We start from the raw sequence: 9,062 nt of genomic DNA, 5'->3' as shown, positions 1-9,062 counted from the left end.
CACTCTCTTTTATACCTGTTATCCTTAAGCTTGGTTTTCTCATTGTGTCCTGGATTTCCTGGGTGTTTTGGGTTAGGAGCTTTTGGCATTTTGCATTTTCTTTGACTGTTGTGTCAGTGTTTTCTATGGTATCTTCTGCTCCTGAGATTCTCTCTTCTCTCTCTTGTATTCTGTTGGTGATGCTGGCATCTATGACTCCTGATCTCTTTCCTAGGTTTTCTGTCTCCAGGGTTGTATTCATTTGTGATTTTTTTTTTTATTGTTTCTATTTCCATGTTTAGATCCTGAATGGTTTTGTTCAATTCCTTCAGCTGTTTGGTTGTGTTTTCCTGTAATTTTTTTTTTTTTGAGACAGGGTTTCTCTGTATAGCCCTGGCTGTCCTGGAACTCACTTTGTAGGCCAGACTGGCCTTGAACTCAGAAATCCGCCTGCCTCTGCCTCCCAAGTGCTGGGAACAGTTCTATCCTGGAGGACTTTGGATATGGAGAGCTGTGGCACAGGATCAGCTCCAGGAGCAGATAGAAACCAGAAGGATCCTGTCCCAGACTCCACTATAACTCTTAATAGCTGGACGTGTTCAGATAATTGTAAGGAAACAGTCATAGAGATTTCATTCATAGCCATCCAAGCCCATGTTGATAGGAAGATACATTTTTGCATAGTCACTTAGAGCCAGATTATTAGTAACAGACTGCCTTCTACTCTACCAACTTTCCTTAGTAGCCTTACAAGACTGGGATTCTAAAAATGGGTCTTTTGAGGCACCAGAGCCATCTTTCTGCATCATTTCTCTTCCTTAATCACTGTAGCTTCAAGAGAATGCGGGTGCCCATACCTCCAAGGACTGCGGCCCTCTGAGGACTTGAAATTAAAGAGCTGTACCTCACTCAAACATTAGCATGCACAGTTTTTCACATTTGTTGGAGGTGGTGGTTTGGTTTGGTTTGTGTGGATATTTGTTTCTTTTCTTTTCTTTTCTTTTCTTTTCTTTTCTTTTCTTTTGAACACTTCTGTCACACCCCATGGATGCCTCTAGACACAAATTGTTAAAGACCTGAAAAAAGTTTCCCACTGGCTGTGGTGGTTCAGGCCAGTAATCATAGCCCTTGGAGAGACTGAAGCAGGAATGTAAATTTCTTTTCAACCCATCTAGCTAAAAGCTCACATTGCTTCTTTTCCCCTTCTTGGTCCCAAAGCCTCTTTCCCACCATCTGCTCTCCAGTCTTCAAGGAAAGCAGATTGACTGGAAACTTCTCCCTCTCATGAGCTTAGCTCTCTCAGGAGCTTCCATGATGGTGACTGATTCTACTGGGAGGCAGTCTGTAGGTGCTTGAGACCGGTGAACATAAAGCCCCTGGAGTGCTTGCAAGCTTTTCCTGACTTCCTCCTGGTGGTTCGGGTAGTGACAGGGCCCCAGGCTACCACAGCAGTGCTTAGGAGAGGAGAGTGATGGGTAAGCAGAGCCTGGCACTTGCCGGCTCACTAGGAGAGGAGCAGGCTGTGTTTGGAGTGGGGGGAAGTACATTGAGCTACAGGAGACAGTGTCTGTGTGTGATACTGAGTGTGAGAAATACTTTAAAAGGCTTTTATTTTTGTTACATCTCTCTCTCTCTCTCTCTCTCTCTGTGTGTGTGTGTGTGTGTGTGTGTGTGTATGTAATGTGTGTATCATAGTGTGCATGTGGAGGTCACAGGACAACCCGCAGGAGTTCATTCTCTTTGTTGTCCATCATGTGGTTGCTAGGATCAAACTTGGGTCATCAGGATTGGCCGCAAGCACCTTTACAAATGGATCCATCTGGAAAGGTCAGAAATATTATTTTTAAAGCATATTATAAGTTTGTATGAAATCACTGTCCCCCATTTTGTGGGTTGGAGAAATACCTAGGGCTTTATCTGGGTAATCATTGTGCTTAACTCGACCTCCACCAACCAACTCCTCCTCCTCTTCCTTCTTCCCCCCTCCTCCTTCTGAGATAGGCTTTCACTAAAATGCTTAGGCAAGATAGGAACTCTGTGTAGTGTAGCCCAGGATGGCCTTGAACTATGAAATCCTGCTTCAGCCTCCTGAGTGACTGGGTTTACAGACCGGTACCACTAGGCCTGGGAAGTGATCTTTTTACCTTTGAGTTGTTTTGTCAAACTCAGTAGTTGTGAGGCTGTGGAAACAGCTCACAGTTAAGAATACTTCCTATTCTTCCAGAGGACCTAAGTTTAATCTCCAACATGCAAATCCTACAGCTTCCAAAACTGCATGTAACTCCAGCTCTAGGGGATCCAGTTCTCTCTTCTGGCCTCCTCACGCTCTGTACCCACATGCACAAACCCCAACACAGACACATAATTAAAATAATAATAAAATAAAATATTTTAATGATCCTGTAGTTCTGAGGATATAAAATAAGGAAGATAAAGGCAGGGGTCTTTTGTTTTTGCTTTATAACAGTTTGTTTACAGATTTGTCTACTTATTTTTATGTGTATAAGTCTGTGTACCACCTGCATGCCTTGTGCCCAAGAAGGTCAGAAAAGAGTATCAGACCCCCTAAAATTGGAAATACATGCAGTCGTGAGCCACCATGAGAATGCTGGGAAATGAACGCAGGCCCTCTGCAAGAGACACAGGCACTCCTAGCTGCTCTCCAGCCCTGCCCGGCATCATAGTATTTTTAAAAGTTTATAGTTTGAATGTCCTCACCAACATTGAAGTTTAGTTGTCACTGAAAGAGTTCTAAGAGGAAACAGGTTTGTTAATTCGAGAGTTATAAAAGCTAGTTGTGAAAGTGGAAGTTGGGCCTTACCCTTCTCATTTTGAGCATGTTCATGTGCCCTTCCCTAGTGCTGCAATGCAGAAGGTCCTCACTAGATGTGCCCACTCCCTGTGCTGGCTGGTTTTCTGTCAACTAAACACAAAATAGAGTAATCTGAAAGGAGGGAACCTCAGCTGAGAAAATGCTTCCATGAAACCCAGCTATAGACATTTTCTTAGTTAGAGATTGATGAGGGAGGCCCAGCCCGCTGTGGGTGGGGCCATCCCTGGGCTGCTGGTCCTAGGTTCTGTAAGAAAGCAGGCTGAGCAAACCATGGGGGAAAAGCCAGTAGGCAGCACCCCTCCATGGCCTCTGTATCACTGTCTTCCCCCCGGCTCCTGCCCTGTTTGATCAACTTCCTGCCCTCATGCTTTTGATGATAACCCCTTTAACTGGGCCTTACACTGCCCCCGAGGAATGATGAGAGAAATAAACCCTTTCATCCCCAAGTTGTTTTGATCATGGTATTTCATCACTTCATCTCAACAATAGTGACCCTAATTAGGACAGAAGTTGGTATCGGGAGTGGGGTATTGCTGTGACAGATCTGAAATGTTGTTTTGGGGAGGAGTGTGGAAGGACTTTGGAACTTTGGGCTGGAAAAGCCATGAGTGCAGAGAGCTCTGTGGGCTGTTCTGTTGGAACTATGAAGAGTGTTGATAGCAGTACAGATGAAGGCCTGGCTCGTGACACTTCAGAGGGAAGTGAAGACTCTACCTGGCCATATGTGTCTGGTCAGCCAGAACTGAAGAATCAGCTGTGATTAACAAGAGACCAGAAGTGGTTGCACACGCCTTTAATCCCAGCACTTGGGAGGCAGAGGCAGGTGGATTTCTGGGTTCGAGGCCAGCCTGGTCTACAAAGAGTCATTGGATTTTTTTAAAGAGACTGAATTTTAAAATGCTCAAAATTTTAAAGATAGTGTAACTTTTAGCATTTGTTAATTTTTTTTTTTTAAGATTTATTTATTTAATTTATGTATGTGAATCCACTGTAGCTATCTTCAGACACACCAGAAAAGGGCATCAGATCCCATTACAGATGGTTGTGAGCCACCATGTGGTTGCTGGGAATTGAACTCAGAACCTCTGGAAGAGCAGTCAGTGCTCTTAACCACTGAGCCATCTCTCCAGCCCCCTGTTAAATGTTTTATATTGTGATGTTGTTAATGTGTGATCTTGGGAATGAAGAAGAAAGGACAGGTTGTGGCCTAACAGTGGTATGTTTGTGTGTCAAGTTGACAAGGGGACAATTGTCCAGACTAGTTTTATGCCAGCTGATACAAGACGCAGTCATTTGAAAGGAGGGAAACTCAACTGAGAAAATGTTCCCATGAGCTTCAGCTATAAGACATTTTTTTAGTTTGAGATGGATGAGAGAGGGCATAGCCCATGATGCTATCTCTGGGCTGCTGGTCCTGGGTGCTATCAGAAAGCAGGCTGAGCAAGCCATGGAAAGCAAGCCAGTGAGCAGCATCCCTCCATGGCCTCTGCATCAGCTCCTGCTTCCAGGATCCTGTCCTGCTTGAGTTCCTTTCCTGACTTCCTACAATAAGGAAATGTAATAAACCCTTTCCTCCCCCGGTTGCTATGATCACGGTATTTCACCACAGCAATAGAGGCCCTGACAAGGATGCCTACCCTCTCTGATGCTACAGTGCAGAAGGCACTCAGTAGATATGGCCCCACTGTTTTGGACTTCTTTGGACCATGTTCCAAAGAAAACTCTTTAAAATAATAATAATTTCCCAAATGTGTGGTATTCTGGACAGTTAAGATGAGCAAGGGAACCTTCACTAGTGACTCACAGAAGTCCCTCCATTGCTTATATGCAGGAAGGGACTTGTGGAGGGGGCTATGAGCTGTGAACATTTTTGACTATACCTCTATTTTCTCATTTATATAATTTGTTTATGATTTTGAAAATTATGTGTTACTTGGCTCATCATATAAGATCAGAGCTGGCATCTGTCTTGTTTGGCATTACAATTTAAGATTTGTAGGCACATGTATGAAGGTCCAGCTAACAAAAGAAAGCCAAACCCAGAACTATGACTGTGGGCCAGTGGTATAGCTGATGACAAAGTGTGTTAGCATGTGCCAGGCTCTGCATTCCCGTGCCAGCACCGAACAATAGGAATTGTAGCAAAATAGGATTAAGATGCTTTTGTCAAAAGCAAATAAATTTCAGGGCTAAAGATGTAATTTAATGGGTGGACTGTTGCCTAGCATACACAAGGCCCTCATTTAATCCCAGCACTGTATAAACTGGACGTGGTGGTTCACACTTGTAATCCCAGCACTCAGGACGTGGAGGCAGGAGGACCAAGACTTTAAGGTCATCCAAACTACACAGTCTGAGGCCAGACTGGACTACCTGAGACTCTGTCTTTCAATAAATAAATAAAAAAAAAAAAAAAAAAAAGTTTAAAGTTGAGAATGAGGGAAAACTTGGGGGGGGGAGAGTTTAGTGTCGAGGGGAGGTATTTGGCTAGGAGATTTCCAAACAGGATTGTAGTGCCCATTGATACATTATGTAATGTTAATACATTATAGGTTAAACAATCTGTAGCTTGTTGGAAAAGAACTTTTGATAAGGAAAACTCAAGGACTGATAGACCCTTGGAGAAGGAAATAATATCAATTATATGTGGTTATTCTACCCTGGTAAATCATAGCATCTCAGATCTGTGGGACGCAGGTGTGCTGGCGACCGGAGGTGGCTGCTGCTGCTGCTGCTGTTGCGTGCTCCATACCTGGGCTCAGGCCTCCTTGAAGGTTAATTGTCACTGTCACCCATCTGCAGCTGGGAGGCCCCTCGCAGATCTGGGAAAGCAGATACCATCAGCGTTGGTTTCTGCTGTGCATTTTGGTGAGCGGTCGGGACGGCAGGAAGGATGCCCACCTGGGCAGGATGGGGCCGCTCTGCCCACTCCTCGGCAGACTCTGTATCTCTTTCCTGAAGAGCAGGGAACCCAAGATTGATACCAGTTCCTCGAACCACAAAACACACTAGAGCCGAACACATGGCCAGCCTTGCCCTCGTAACAGTCTGCTTCATTCACAAGGTATAGTAAGCTTGGGTAGAACTAGGAGCTCGCTGAAGGATATTGGGGCAGCTCTCTGTGTCAAAGAAGAACTGACGAGCCAAAATATAAGCATAGAAATATGTCTTGGTTCAAGGAACAACAGGAAGGGCTTTTTCAGAGCTCTTCTCTCCTTTCCTCTTGTTCCACTAATGCCTGCTTGCTCCCTCTGGGAGGATGTAAAGAGAAACCATTAGAGGATTACTGATATGGTCTAAATGTTGGCATATAACAGGCTTTCTGATGTCTCCCAGTCAATCCCGTAGCAAAGGCTTGCCCAGTGCAATGCTATTTGGAAATTCTGTGGACTTTTGGGAGGTGGAGCCTTCTGGGAGATCTTTTGATAACTGAGATGACGCTCTTGAAGGAGATTGTAGGACTGTCTTTCTCTCTGTGTCCTGGTTCATGCCAGAAGCAGTTTGTCCCAAATAAATGATTTCCACCCCTTGCCCAGAGCAATAGAGCTGTTCAGTCTTGAACCGAAATCTACAGAACCATCAGTTAAAATAAGTCTCTTTATTTCATAAGTATCTGCAGCTAGGATTTCATTGTAGTGCCGGAAGGCCAAGTAACGCTGTTGCCAGCTTGTGCTACATAGTTTAAAGTGTGTGCAAACAGAAAGGGACCCCTGTCTCTTTATAATCCCAGTTTGAAAATGGTAGACAAAGAACTGTTCACCCTGCCTGGGCCAGGCATCTCCTTGGACAAGTCAACTCAGATGGCCGTCATGTATGCAGGCAGAGAAGAGAAATGAACTGTTCTGTGTCATGGTCCTGATCTGGCTGCCATGACCACCGTTCCAAACAACAGCGAGTGAAACAGGTCAGGAGAATGGTCTGTTGTGTAAATTTCCAGACAGAAATCCTGTACAGAAAACACAGACTGTTGTGGGGGAAAACTGGCAGTGGTCTGCTTTAGGAGGCTAAGAACAAAGTTTTGAAACTTCTCTAGCAGTAATATATTGTTTCCAGTTTAAAATTAGGTACAAAAGTAACTATTCACCAAATATGAGAAACTAAATAACAAATTCCTGGGAAGAGGCTTGACACATTTGAGGGTTACTGTTGTAGACACTACTGTGGCGTTTCAGACCCCTCTCCAGTCAATTTAACATACATGCTCCTTTTGAATTCATTTTTGAAAATTATTAGTATTGTGTATGAGATGGGGCACTGCAATGGCGCTCTTGTGAAGTTGGGTCTCTCTGTGTTATGTAGGTTCCAGGGGTAGAAACCAGGCTTGAATGGCAAGCACCATTGCTGCTGAGCCATCTGGCAGCCACAGACTTGGATCTCAATGGCAATCTGTCCTCTGTGTATAGAACTCGCCACAGCTGCAGCTATTGCAACACTGCCACACACCCAGGCAAGTGAGGGGCTCTGCAGCTCCTGCTCCATCAGCCAGTAGACATCAATCCTGGGAACCGAACTCAGGTCCTCTGTAAGAGCAGTACACGTTCTTAACCACTGAGCCATCTCTCCAGGCCCCACAGGTGTGTCATCTTAATGAGTAGCTAAGCAACAGATCGGTCATCTCTTTTGGATTAAATAACACATTAAGGCAACAGTTCTTAACCATTGGGTCTTGACCCTTTGGGGTCCCATGTCAGGTACTTAAATTATGATTCAAAACAGTAGCAAATTTTTGTGAAGTGGCAATGAAATAAGTTTCTAGCTGGAACTCACCACGTGAGGAACTGTATTAAAGGCTCAGTGTTAGGAAGGCTGAGAAGCACAGCTCTAAGGTGTGTAGTGAAGGGCAAAAGGTGAGAACAACCGGAGTTGAGCCCCCAGCCTACGTCTGACTAGGAGGATAATTATGAGCAAGTGTTTAAACCTTAACCTTATTTGTGTATTTTTAAATAAAAATGAAATGTGCGTCATTGAAAGCACCCATAAAAGTACAAATAACACAGCTAATAACCAGCTCATCATATAGTATGTATGTCCCTTTCCTCTGCCTTTGTCTACATCTCTATGTGGACTCCAGGGTTTGTCATATATAATAGCTCTGGGCTGGCCTGATGGCTCAGAGGTCAAGGTCCCACCTTAAAAGCCTGACAGTCTGAGTTTGGTTCTTGGGACCCACAGGGTGAAAGGCGAGCACACACAGACCCTCACGCTTGCATGGGAACCACTTGAACATCTGAGCCAGCTCCCCAGCCCAAATAAGTTGTCTTAGGAAGGCCTTGCATATCTGAGGGCACTTTCCTGGTGTCCTACTTCAGGAAAACTCATTTGGTTAGGTGTAAAACATGTTTTTGTGTGAATAAGCTTAATGCTTGGTTTACTAGAAGACAGCTACATTCTCATGGATTGTTATATTTAATTTGTTACATTGTCTCAGAAAGTAGGAAGAGAAGCTGGCCTTCTGAGGATAGGGAAATGGGAAAGGAAACACGATTTTAGCTTTTCAGGTAATCCTGGGTGTTCTTCCTCCACACTGTATTAAGCGGAATAAGGATTATTTTCCCTTTTAAGCACAGTAGCCATGTGACACTAAAACTCTATTACCAAGCTTCCTGGTACATACAGGACCCTTTGGGCTGTATTTTCATAAGATGGAAAAGGAATCTTTCCATGTGCACAATATTGTGGCTACCATGCACTTGGCTGACTGAAAATATCAGTTCATTGAGTTATGTATCTTGCAAATGTTTGCACATTTCATTAAATGGTATCAAAGCAGTCAGAATCATTTATGTGACCTTAACGCTCATCAGAGAACACTTTCAAGTCCTAGGGATCTGAGCCCAGAGAGACTGGCACAGCTCTCCCAATGCTTGAGTTTTCTCTTCAAATCTCATCTTGGTTTTGTTACTGAGGGTTGAACCCAATGTCTTTTTTTTGGGGGGGGGGGCAGGGGTTCAAGACAGAGTTTCTCTGTGCAGTCCTGGATGTCCCGGAACTCACTCTGTAGACCAGACTGGCCTCAAACTCAGAAATCCACCTGCTTCTGCCTCCCAAGTGCTGGGATTAAAGGCGTGTGCCACCACTGCCCAGCGAGCCCAATGTCTTGTCAAAGTTTCTCACTGGCAGCAAACGTTGTCAGTTTTCTTTTCTGAAATAATAGGATTGTTTCATTCATTTTTCAGATAGCGAAGCTACTTGAAAGGAGCAGGTAGGAGCACGCCTTTAATCCCAGCACTCGGGAGGCAGAGGCAGGCGG

At 44.4% G+C, this 9,062-nt stretch overlaps 1 pseudogene; it reads right to left on the bottom strand.

Moving 5' to 3' along the window:
- Positions 1-5,587: 5,587 nt before the first annotated feature.
- Positions 5,588-9,062, bottom strand: part of LOC110322005 — a 21,734-nt pseudogene continuing 18,259 nt past the window's right edge.

This window comes from Mus pahari, chromosome 5 (assembly GCF_900095145.1).
Source record: "Mus pahari chromosome 5, PAHARI_EIJ_v1.1, whole genome shotgun sequence".
NCBI classification, from domain to species: domain Eukaryota; kingdom Metazoa; phylum Chordata; class Mammalia; order Rodentia; family Muridae; genus Mus; species Mus pahari.
The sequence above is the reverse complement of the archived record's forward strand: the minus strand, read 5'-3'. Positions and strand labels throughout refer to the sequence as shown.